This window comes from Papaver somniferum, chromosome 4 (assembly GCF_003573695.1).
Source record: "Papaver somniferum cultivar HN1 chromosome 4, ASM357369v1, whole genome shotgun sequence".
Classification (NCBI taxonomy): domain Eukaryota; kingdom Viridiplantae; phylum Streptophyta; class Magnoliopsida; order Ranunculales; family Papaveraceae; genus Papaver; species Papaver somniferum.
The window spans coordinates 21112586-21124227 of NC_039361.1; the positions used below are offsets into that span (position 1 = coordinate 21112586).

The 11642-nt window shown below is 36.6% G+C and overlaps 1 long non-coding RNA gene across 1 annotated transcript; it reads left to right on the forward strand.

Annotated features, from left to right (window-relative positions):
- The first annotated feature begins 7687 nt into the window (after positions 1-7687).
- Positions 7688-8998, forward strand: LOC113273598. The gene is made up of 2 exons (XR_003322505.1): positions 7688-8355; positions 8858-8998. It is a non-coding gene; the product is annotated as an uncharacterized LOC113273598 (long non-coding RNA).
- Positions 8999-11642: the final 2644 nt, after the last annotated feature.

Consider the following 11642-nt stretch of genomic DNA (forward strand, 5'->3'; position numbering starts at 1 on the left):
GTGATGACCAAGAGCAATCTCTTCGCTCTTTGAGAAATGAACTTAAAGAAGTAACAGAGTCATCTATCGCTGAAAGAGATACACTCATTCAAGGTAGATAGCTTTAAGTGTAAAGGCGAATCAACTTAAAGAACAATATTCCAAATTAGAAGAATCTTATTCTTCTCTTGCGAAGAAAAATGCCTTTCTTATTTCTAAAGAGAAAAATCTTCAGTCTCGACTTAAAGGTTTAGTTGGAGATAAATTTGATGACGCAATGGACCGTTGGGAGAATAGTTGTCTGTCCTTGATTCAACACCTTATTTCGCAAAAGGAAGGTAGTCATAATAGTTTGACTGCCTTAACTATCTTTTCTTTGTCATATCTTTCTGATTCTTCATCTTATAATGAAATTTTGTATTCTATCTTTCGCAGAGTCTGAGAAGAATCTTCATTCCTCCATTTTTGGAGGCTAAATATGCCAAAATTCGCAAAGAAAATGCATTGCTGTCTCTGCCCTTACTGGTTCTCGCGACCGAGCAGAAAGAAGACTTGATTATCTTGCTTATTTTAAGGATATTCAAGATAGGAATCATCAGAGAGCTCTTCTTCGTCAAGTTCATCTCCGGGCTGAAGTCCTTGTAAATGATATTATTGTCCAAATCTCTTCCTCCTACATCAATTGAACCTTTAGAAGTAGATGATGATGAAGTTCTCGTCCTGCTGATAGTGATTATGATTATGAAAGTGGTGCAGAGGAATTCTTGGAAGTGAAGAAGAAATTCCTTCTAAGAAGCATCTGCTGGTGTTAATCAAAATGAGAAAGAAATCTCCTGAAGAAGTAATTGCTGGCGATAATCAAGGTGCTAGTCAAGGCGAAGATCAGAACCGAAATGAAGGAGAGGCTTGCGATAATGAGAACATTGGCGAAGAACGTCTGTTATCTCCTGCTACTGGAATTAATACTGAAGCTTGAGCTTCTTATCTAGTTTTATCTTCTTGAATTGTCTTATTTTATCACTTTTGCGAATCAACCAACTTTGGAATCAATTTTCCTTTTAGTATTTTGTTGATGAGAAAGATAATGCTTCTTGTTTATTGATTCCCATACTTGCCTCTCATTATCTTTCTTGCAAAAAATAATCTGTTACGAATACTTATAAATATTTTGTTTTATCATGTGGTCTTATTTTGCCTTCCTAATTAAAGGTCTTATTATGCCACCTCTTGTCATTGCGACAAAATCGCAGGACGTCCTTGCACTTTCATGCAAAAACCCATTGATCTTGCCTTAACTTTTTCTTTTGTATTATGGCCTCTTCAGGAATGTTGCGACAATATGACAGGCCTAAATATTCTTGCGAAAATAAAGCCCCATGACATTGCCGTCTTGCGACGAAATCGCAGGACGTCTTCGCACTTTCATGCGAAAACCCATTGATCTCGTCTTATCTTTTTCTTTTGTATTATTCTTCAGGATTGTTGCACAAATATGACAAGCCTTAATCCTTGCGAAAAAAGCCTCATGACATTTGCGTCTTAAGACACTTATCAGCTCCCTAATGGAGGGTGCCGCCCTTATTCCCCCTGGTTGCCCCTTCAAGGAGGCGTACTTCTACCATACAAGGTTAGCTCCTCCCATCCAGTCTTAACAACAACCAGTTGTTTTCGCAGCCTCTTATCCCTTTTACCTATAGGGCTTATGGTTACGAGACTGCACCCTAAGTGGGGTTTTCTTCAGGCCGAGTGCAGTATAAGCCAAGACTTGTCAAGAATGGCAAGGTACGCTTCAAACGTCCCTGGCACTCTTGACTCAACCGTGTACCTCGGCGCCTTGATCAGATCTGCACTCCTTGGGAGAGTCCTTATTACCTTAGTCGCCCAACCAAGTCATATGCTTAAGCTGAGAATCCAAGGTGCCTCTCCCGGATGGGCTTTATTGACCCCAAATCTCCATGACTCAGGTTCCGGTGGCGGTGTAGCCTTTCCCTGAGCCATGCAACAGGTACCCCCTAATATGACGTACTTTAGGTCTTACATTTGCCTCTTGCGAAATTTTATTCGCGAACTAGGGTGTACGCCATAAAGGTTCCCCTTTCTTTTATGTCATTGTTCTGTGATTATCTCTGCGAAAATTTCGCACATCATGATCTTGTTTTGATATGAATAATCTTGCAATTATTCTTTCAGAATCCATAACTTCTCAAAGCTTCTTACGGATAATATCTTTTTAAGTACAACCTGTTCCATGGTCTCTCAAGTCTATGACCAACATCTTCCTTCTGGATCCATTAATCTATAAGCTCCTGTTCCAACTATCTCCTTAATGATGTAAGGTCCATCCCATTTTTTCGCTAATTTTCCACCATTTTCTCGCTGATATATTGGTGTCTCTCAGAACTAAATCTCCTGGTTGGAATTCGCGTACTTTGACACGTTTATTATATTCTCGGGCTAATCTTCGCTGATAATTCTCCATATGTTGTAAAGCTTTTTCTCTTCTTCTTCTAATTCATCAAGTTTATTTAAGATCAAACCCGCACTAAGATTTTTCTCCCAAGCTTCTCTTTTGTTGTTTGGTAACACCGCTTCAACTCCGTATGTTAAACAAAAAGGTGACATTCCAGTAGCTTCTCTTCTAGTTGTATTATAAGCCCATACTGCATTATGTACTTGTTCGCACCATGCTCTGTGATGTCCTTCCAATTTCTTCTTTAATATATCTGCAATTTTTTGTTTGTTGCTTCTACCTGCCCATTAGCTTGTGGATACAAAGGAGTAGACTTTCCACATTTTATCTTGAATGCATTAAGTAGCATTTCTATATTCTGTCCTTCAAATTGTTTCCCATTATCAGATACCAACTGCGCAGGAATTCCGAATCTGCAAATGATATTTTCGAATATGAATGTAAAGATATCTTTGTCGCGAATATGTTGTACTGCCTTCACTTCTGTCCATTTTGTGAAATAATCTGTTGCGACTATTAAATATCTTCTTTGTCCAGAACCTGGTAAAAATGGCCCCACAATATCTAAGCCCCACTTTCCAAAAGGCCACACACTGGTTGAAGATGATATGGTGCTCCAGGTGCATGTATTTTCTTTCCATGCCGCTGACAATCTTCGCAACGTCTTGATATTTGTTTTGCATCTTCGTGCATGTATGGCCAGTAATAGCCTTGCATTTTTGCTCTATGTGCCAAAGATCTTCCCCCGCTATGATTGCCAGCATCCCCACTATGTAACATTTTTAGCACTTTTTCTCCTTCCTCTCGTGTCAAACATCTGAGTGAGGTCCGTTAAAGGATTTTCGGTATAGCACCCATCTCTTAATTCATAATTCGTTGGCGGCTTTTTAACTTGTGTGTTTCCAATCTATTTCTTGGTGTTTCTCCTTTCGCCAAATATGCATGAAGTTCCATTCTCCAGTCTGCGATATTGTTCGTTTGTTCTTCTTTCATTGTCTATTATCATCATCCACTTCTTCTTCTTTTATTGATTGATGGTGACAGAAGTGTTTGTATTTTTATGCATCTCGCAGTTGGATCTGTCATCATGCTTGAGATGAAAGCAAAAGCGTCTGCGAGTCTGTTATCCTTTCTTGAAATGTGCCTCCATTTTATTTTTGGGATTTTCGCTGACAATTCTTCAACGAGCTTCTTGTATTTCTTCAAGGATGGTTCATTTGTAGTATACTCTCCCTTTATTTGGCGAATAACTAGCTGCGAATCACTAGTGATCCTGGCATTTTCTAGTTTCATTTCTATTGCGAATTTTAAGGCATGTATCACAGCTTCATATTCGTTTCATTATTGGTGTGAATTCCAATCTGAATGAAAAGCGAAATTAAAACAATTCCAACTCCATTTCCTTCTCCATTTGATGATCCATCTACCAATATCTCCCATCTATTTGGTTCTGTTAATAAATCTTTTGGATCTCCGTGTTCTTCTTCTATATCCATCATTTCTTCTACTGCTTCATCTTCTTCTAAAGGAAATTCTGCCAAGAAATCTGCAACAACTTGTGATTTTGGTGAAGAAAAATTTCATATTTAATATCAAAGTGGCCTACTTGTGCATTCCATCTCTCCACTCTTCCTGATCTTTTAGAATTCTTCATCACTGATTCAATTGGTACTTTTGTTAATACCTTTATCTTGTGCGCTTGAAAATATATGCGGAGCTTAAATGATGCATAAACTAATGCTAAGATTAACTTCTCAATCTTTGAGTAATTCTTCTCGGCAGTATTAAAAGTTTTGCTAATGTAATAAATGGGTTTCTCCACTCCTGCGTCTACTCGCAATAACACAACACTTAATGCATGCGACGTCGTCGCAAGATAGATCAATAATTCTTCTCCTGATTCTGCTTTTTGTAAAATAGTTGTATTCATAAGATGTTCTTTGATCCCTTGAAAAGCTTTTTCACATTCATCAGTCCATTTAAATTTCGCACCCTTCTTGAGTATATCGAAAAAATATTTGCATTTGTCTGATGATCGCGAAATGAATCTCCCCAGCGAAGCTAGAAGCCCATTCAACTTTGTACATCTTTTATTGTTGCTGGTGTTGGCATGTCACGAACTGTTTGCACTTTTTCTGGATCAACCTGTATTCCTTCCTTTGATACAATGTAGCCTAAAATTTTTCCCGATGCAACTCCAATAGTACACTTCTCAGGATTCAATTTAATGTTATACTGCCGCATTTGTTCGAAAATATCCCTCAGGTTTTGTACATGGTCTTTAGCTTCTTTACTCTTTACTAACATGTCATCCACGTATACTTCTAATGTTTTGTGTATCCATTTTGTGAATACCTTCTCTACCATTCTTTGGTATGTCGCTCCCGCATTTCGCAAACCAAATGGCATTTTCGTGTAACAATATAAAACTCTATGGGCAAAGAAAGAAGTATGTTCTTGATCTTCTTCAACGAGAGGGATTTGGTTATACCCTTTGTACCCATCTAATGACGATACTCTATCATTTCCCGCTGCTGATTCCACCATTTGAGGAATATCTGGTAACGGAAAACTATCTTTGGGGCAAGCTTTATTTAAATCAGTGAAATCTATGGAAATCCTGATTCCTTTGTTTTTCTTTGGGACAATGACCATATTCGCTATCCATTCTGGGTATTTATCTTTTCTTATGATTCTCGCATCAAGCATTTTCTGTAGTTCTTCTTCTATTTGGGAATGGTAATTTGTTGCAATTTTTCTTATTCTCTGTTTAAATGGTCTCACATTTTTTTTAATCTCCAACTTGTGGCATGCAATTGATGGATATATTCCCGGTATCTCATCCATCCTTCCTGAGAAAATATATTTATATTCTCGCAACAGGTTAACAGTTCTTTCTTCTTCTTCCACATCCATTTTGGTTCCAATTCTCAATATTAGAGGTTCTTCTATAGTCCCAACATTTATTTCTTTTGTTGGTTCTGCGGCAGTGTAACTGGGTTTAGGTTCTCCCATTGCTGTTGGTTATTTTATTTTTTTCACTGGTCCTTCTCCTTCCTCCGAAATTTCGCTGGGTATTCCTTTGCCTTCTTTTGCCTTTATCATATATACTCTAAATTCTTCTTCTTTCTTTGCTTCCTTTGCCAACTTTCTGCGAAATTGTTTCTTTTTTGCTTGTTCTTCATAATGCTTTACTTCGATTTGATGACATAATTTCGCATTATCAACATCTCCTCTGATTTCTCCTATTCCATTTGGTGTGGGGAATTTAATGCATTGATGTAATGTTGATACTACATCTTTTATCGCATGTATCCGTGGTCTTCCTAACAACATATTATACGGTGATTCCATATTTACCACGCATAGTGTTACACATGTCTCGATCTCTCCAAGTGGAATTCGTACCACTATTTCTCCTTTAGGTTTTGTTGTGGATTTTCCAAAGCCGTGAACAAAATATGTTGAACTGGACATTTCTTCATCTTTAAATCCCATTCCCCGGAATGCATGATAAAATATTGTATCCACTGAACTTCCTGTATCGATTAAAGTTCTGTTCAATATCCATTCTCCCTTGGATTTTGTTGTCGTCTCCTTCTCTTTTCGCGTGATAGGCACTGTAACAACCAATGGAAATGTGTGGTTCAAATTTTCTTTTGGTATTTCTGCCACCATGAATGTAATTTTTTTCTTTTCCCAATCTTTCAAGGGTGATGTCTTTTCTACCGCCATAACCTTCTTTCCTTCAAAATTTCGTTTATGTATTCTTCCATTGATGTTTTCATGGAATTTATTAACCATCGTTTTTGTTATCATATTACACTCCAATCTTTTGTCATCTTCATTAATTCTAATCATTCTTCTTTTAACTGATTCACTGATTTACTTAATCACTTTCTTGATTTGAACAATCTCAACAACAATCTTCAACTTTCGATCTTCAATGTCCCTGTTTCTAGCGCCATTATGTAGTTGCAGGAAATCCTACACTACACCCCTCGTATGATTTCATTATTACTCAACCCATTTTTAGATTTACAATCTTAATTTTATTGATCAATCTTTGAATATTCTTACAAGAAAAGATAAAAGAATCAAGAATGACTTCTACTCTAGACTTTCTCTCTCCTATTTACTTGTTTCGTACTCAAAAAAGATCTCTCTCTTTCCTTTACAACTGAACGACTATTTATAGGGAAATGCATAATGGATGACAGCTAATCTGTCTTTCATTTTCGGATAAGACTTGCAACATTCTCGCAACCTTACAAATCTTAATCTCGCAAATTCTCTAATTTTTGCAGGATCCTTACATCTTTCTCATGATTTTAGCTGACGTCGTTTATTATATCATTTCTGAAATTGTTCTGCGACGCTGTTGTGTTATGTTGTTGATAATTTCGCTAAGATATTATTGTTGCGAGATTCTGATCCTACAGTGACCTTATGTCAGAAGAGAAGGCTCTCAAGAATAATCAAAGAAGGTGTAGTCAGGAGTTAACAAATGTTAGACAATCAAATCAATAACCGAAAACTAGAACGACAATGCAATTCTAGTTTCCCACCAACGGTACTAGTAGACGCTTCTTGATACCAAAGAAGTCTTTAACCTAGTGGACGTAAGAGATTTCGCCTAATTAGGTTACTCTCCTCTCCAAGATAGTATTGTAAGTAATACTATTAGTCGGCTATAGCGGTGACTACAAAAGGAAGTGCCTGCCTCAGGATAAGTTTGTAAGAAGAACAAACTTCACTATTTATAGACCAAGGTAGTTTGGACACCAAGAAATTTCCATAACCGAAAATATCCTCAAGATATGCATGATAGACGCATTTATGTGTCTATTTTGATCTCGATTTGTACCCATTTTTGTACTTGTTTTGGTGTTTTATGTGTGTGTAGGTATTTTTGGGCAATAAACGTTTTTGGAGAAATCGACTTGAAAAGTTGATAAAGGCACTGAATTGATAAGAGACGCCCATGGTTATTTGCACCCCTGGTCTGGATAAGGGGCACCTTCTTCCACCTTTTGAATTCAGAAATTGGTGGAAATTTGTTGCAGCGTCTGGCAGATTTTTGGTACCTCGACTAAATTTGGCTAGATTAACTGATTGGAGATAAACAGGGATGGAGTTATTAATTATCGGTATTCATGTTGGTTCTAATTTGGGAAGTTAGGGGACGTAAAGGGAAGATATTCTATGGGATTATTAGGGAGGCTTTGACAACTCTGAACACGCGTACAACGGATAAACTGGGAAGCTTTGTGGTCCAGATTCGAAAAAAATGGTGATATATCTTCGGTTTTAAGAAAACAGAGGTGGCAGATATTCTTGGGATTTTGTGGATGAATTTTACGGAAATTGCATGATGAATTTGGTAGGATTGATTATCTGCGAGACTCTACTCTATCTTAGGAAAGAGTTTCCTATAAACAGTAGCCGCGTATGAAGATAAAAATGAAATATTCCAGTAACTTACCGTGGGAGAAAATAAGAGATTTCCTCGGTGTTTTTGAGTCATGTGATGTATATATATGTCTGGTGAGGTTCAGAAAAAGGGAATCGATACTTTGGGGTAGAACGGAGCCATGGAATAGGGTTGCAAAGAAGTTCTTCATCGCTGCAGAATGAGGAAGAAGACGACCAGAAAAACCGTCTTTTTCCAAATCTGTAACAATTTTCCAACAAGTATATCTGTTATGGTTTCTCTCTAACAACAGGTTCTTTAAAAGTGGGTTCTGTAACAATTATATATCTTACAAACTCGTTGCTTTATATTTTTTCTCTCTTTTAATCAAGTTTTGAGCTATGAACCAATATTTTGAGCAAGTAATTAATATGAGGAGATTAACCCCATTGCTGAAGGCGACGGAGGAAACTATTTTTCCAGTAAATATGTGGTAATATCTATTTAATTAATTTCTACAATTCTTTTTATGATTATTTGCATTGAATCAAAATTGAAATAATGATTTTTTATTAACTCGTTGTGTTTTCACTTGATGGTGCATGCTTAGCTTAGACCTCTTGATGTTCCATGCTTGAGATTAACAACTAGTTTTTTGAAAATCTATTATTGGCAATATTTAAGAATCAATTGAATGTATGAATTGCATCATAATTGTTAATATTGAATCACATAAAAATTATTCCATAATCTTATTTCTCTCTACAATCTTGAAATCGACTTTATTTGAGTTTCCATTTTAATTTAAGTCTAAAACGATTCTTCACAGGTCAGAGAAACGAACTTTACTTACCACTTTGAAAAACTACATCAATTTTTGGTGTCGCCGATGCGGACTTGTTTCTAAGTTAGATTTTAGATTTATTTTTATTTCTTAGGTTTTTATTCTTTTGTTCTATTTTACATTTTCTTGGGTGTTTGTCTTTTGATTACAGGTTTTGAATATTGGATCGAAAAGAAAGCTGAGACCAAGATATTGGTGATTAACTAAAGCCTTTGAGTTAAATACAAAGCGAAAAGAAACGAGAAAAAGACAAAGAATTATACTTTTTTATATATTTTTTTTTGTTTTTTTAGGGTTTTATCTATTTATCTTTTTAAAAACTGTGTTAGGGTTTATTTTTAGTTTTATAATTTTTCTTTTCTTTTTGGACTTTTTAGACACTTTGGACATTCTTGGAGATTATTTTTATTTTTAAACCCTACAGAAGGGTAGTCTTAAATATAAAATGTTTGCAGAGAATGAAGATAGTTATGATACTGTTACGGCCCCTCGGGTTCGTACACTGACATAGGAGTCGGTGGCCTGAGTCGACTACAACCGATTCATCCCCCGTCTGAAACGGGAGGTAAGTTTTTCTAAACACCCGTAAATCTCTTGTCAGCGGGTTTACTGTCTTCCTTCGTATGCATATATGTTGAGGAATTGAATACGGTTTTTAATTTCTAGTAAAGGGCAAGGCCTGGCCAAATTAAGATAAGGACTCGGATTTCATCGCCGTTTCCTTCTTTCCCTCCTTAGGAACACGTAACCTACGCGAACCTATGCTTTAAATTTTTGACTAGAACGAGACCGATAGGGTAACAAGCTTAATAGGAAAGTCGTTCAAAAGACATATTGGTTGTTATATTAAGCTTAACTCGAAGTTCATGATGATTACTGTAAGTTCAGCGAGCTTCCTTGTAACCCAAGGAAATTTTTTCTGGTGAGGCCTGGGTATCAGAGCTCCATTGAGCTTCCCTTGTCTCTATGTAACTTACTTTAATTCAGATCGATTCCAGAGAGGTTTGCTGAAATTATAACAAATTGCCTTTGGGAATATTAGAAGCTGGTCTAGCGACAATCTAACTGGAGCCATCATACTTTTTTTTTGCTAGAAATCAATATGTTTGATTTGGTTAAGTCAGCCTTGTTTGTGATTGCTTAGAAACTCCCAATTTAGAATTTTTTTTTATGTCACATAATATGAGCTAGTGTTAACTTACTTCCATATCATGTATACAACCAGCTAGGTCTTGGTAAGTTGAAACCGACTCAAATGACCCTACAGTTAGCTGATAGGTCTATCAAAGTAACTCGTGGTGTCGTAGAGGATGTTCTGATTGAGGTTCACAAGTTTATTTATCTAGTGGATTTCGTTGTTATAGATACTCAACCCGTTCAGGATCCTTGTACTCAAATACTGGTGATTTTAGGTCGCCCATTTTTAGCCACAGCTAACGCCGTCATCAACTGTAGGACCGGACTTATGAACATATCCTTTGGTAATATGATCACTGAACTAAATGTCTTTAATGTTACTAGACAACCTTCTGATGATTTATAGGAAGTGAATATGATTAGCACTTTAGTTCAGGATCTAGTTCAGGATGATTGGGACGACACTTTATTTTTTGATTCTTTAGATGAATTTGATGAGACAATTCTCTTAGGTCAGATAGATGACCAAACTTTAGAACTAGAGGAATCTATCGAATATTTTAAGGACTCTACAGACCTAGAAATTCAGGAAATAGTGCTAGGTCTTTCTGAGAGTAATGATGACCCTAAGTTAGGGATAGAGAACTAGAAGAATCTCTTGATTATTTTAAATACTCTGAGGATCCGGAAATTCATGCCATAGTTAAAGGTCTTACAGGATCCGGAAATTCATGCATATGAGGTATTACTTGGGTCTCTTCAGACTCCACAACCTGATCCCCCTAATAGGTACTATCCAGGAGGAAATCCATATATTAAAAACTCGTTGTTCGGATGAATCTGTTTTTCAAGACACTCATATGAAGCCCAGAAAGATCTAGTTATCTTGCAAGAAACTTTCGATAAGGTTGTGCTCCGTTTGTTCATTTTTCTGATCATGTGCAATTGTCTCATATTAATGGAAGTTTTGTTTGGTTTTGATGACCCACAGTTGTTTCGAATCTTGATATACGATGTGAAAGGTAATTAGCCATTTTGTGGTACTTATGTCTGGCTGAAGACTGTAAACTTAGCACTTCTTGGGAGGTAACCCATGCTCATGCTACACGGTAATATCATTCCTTGACTCTTTTTCTTCAAGTGGTAACAGTTTCTCTTTGTTCATGCTTTTAATTTTATCTTAATTTAAAACATTGAGTACAATGTTAGATTTAAGTTTGAGAGTATGGGAGAAACTTTTTAGTTGCATTATTGCACTCCAGAGCCTAGAAACTTGTGCCAATTAAAGATAACACTAACCGTCTAATTGGATGAAAGCATCTTGGTTGTAGGAGTTGAGGAACCCATAAAAGTATCTTGGATGGAAGCATCTTGGTTGTAGAGTCCATTCATAAAAGCATAGAGCTCAGGTTTTGGAAATAACATAGTAGTTTCGCCATATCTCATTGAGGCCTTTTCAATAAAATCGACCACTGGTTCCCTTGTATATGCCAGCTGAGTTGTTCTACAGTTAGGATTACCGACCACTGGTTCCCTTGTATATGCCAGCTGAGTTTATATTAGTCAGACCGGTATATCAGACGCATATATGTGTCTATTTTGTTCTCGATTTTCTATATTGTTAGTACCCATTTTTGTACTTATTTTGGCGTTTTATGTGTTTGTAGGTATTTTTGGGCAATAAACGTTTTTGGAGAAATCGGCTCGAAAAATTGATAAAGGCACCCAATTGATAAGAGACGCCCCATGGCTATTTGCTGGTACGTATGATCTCTATAGTTTGGTAATTACTATTATAA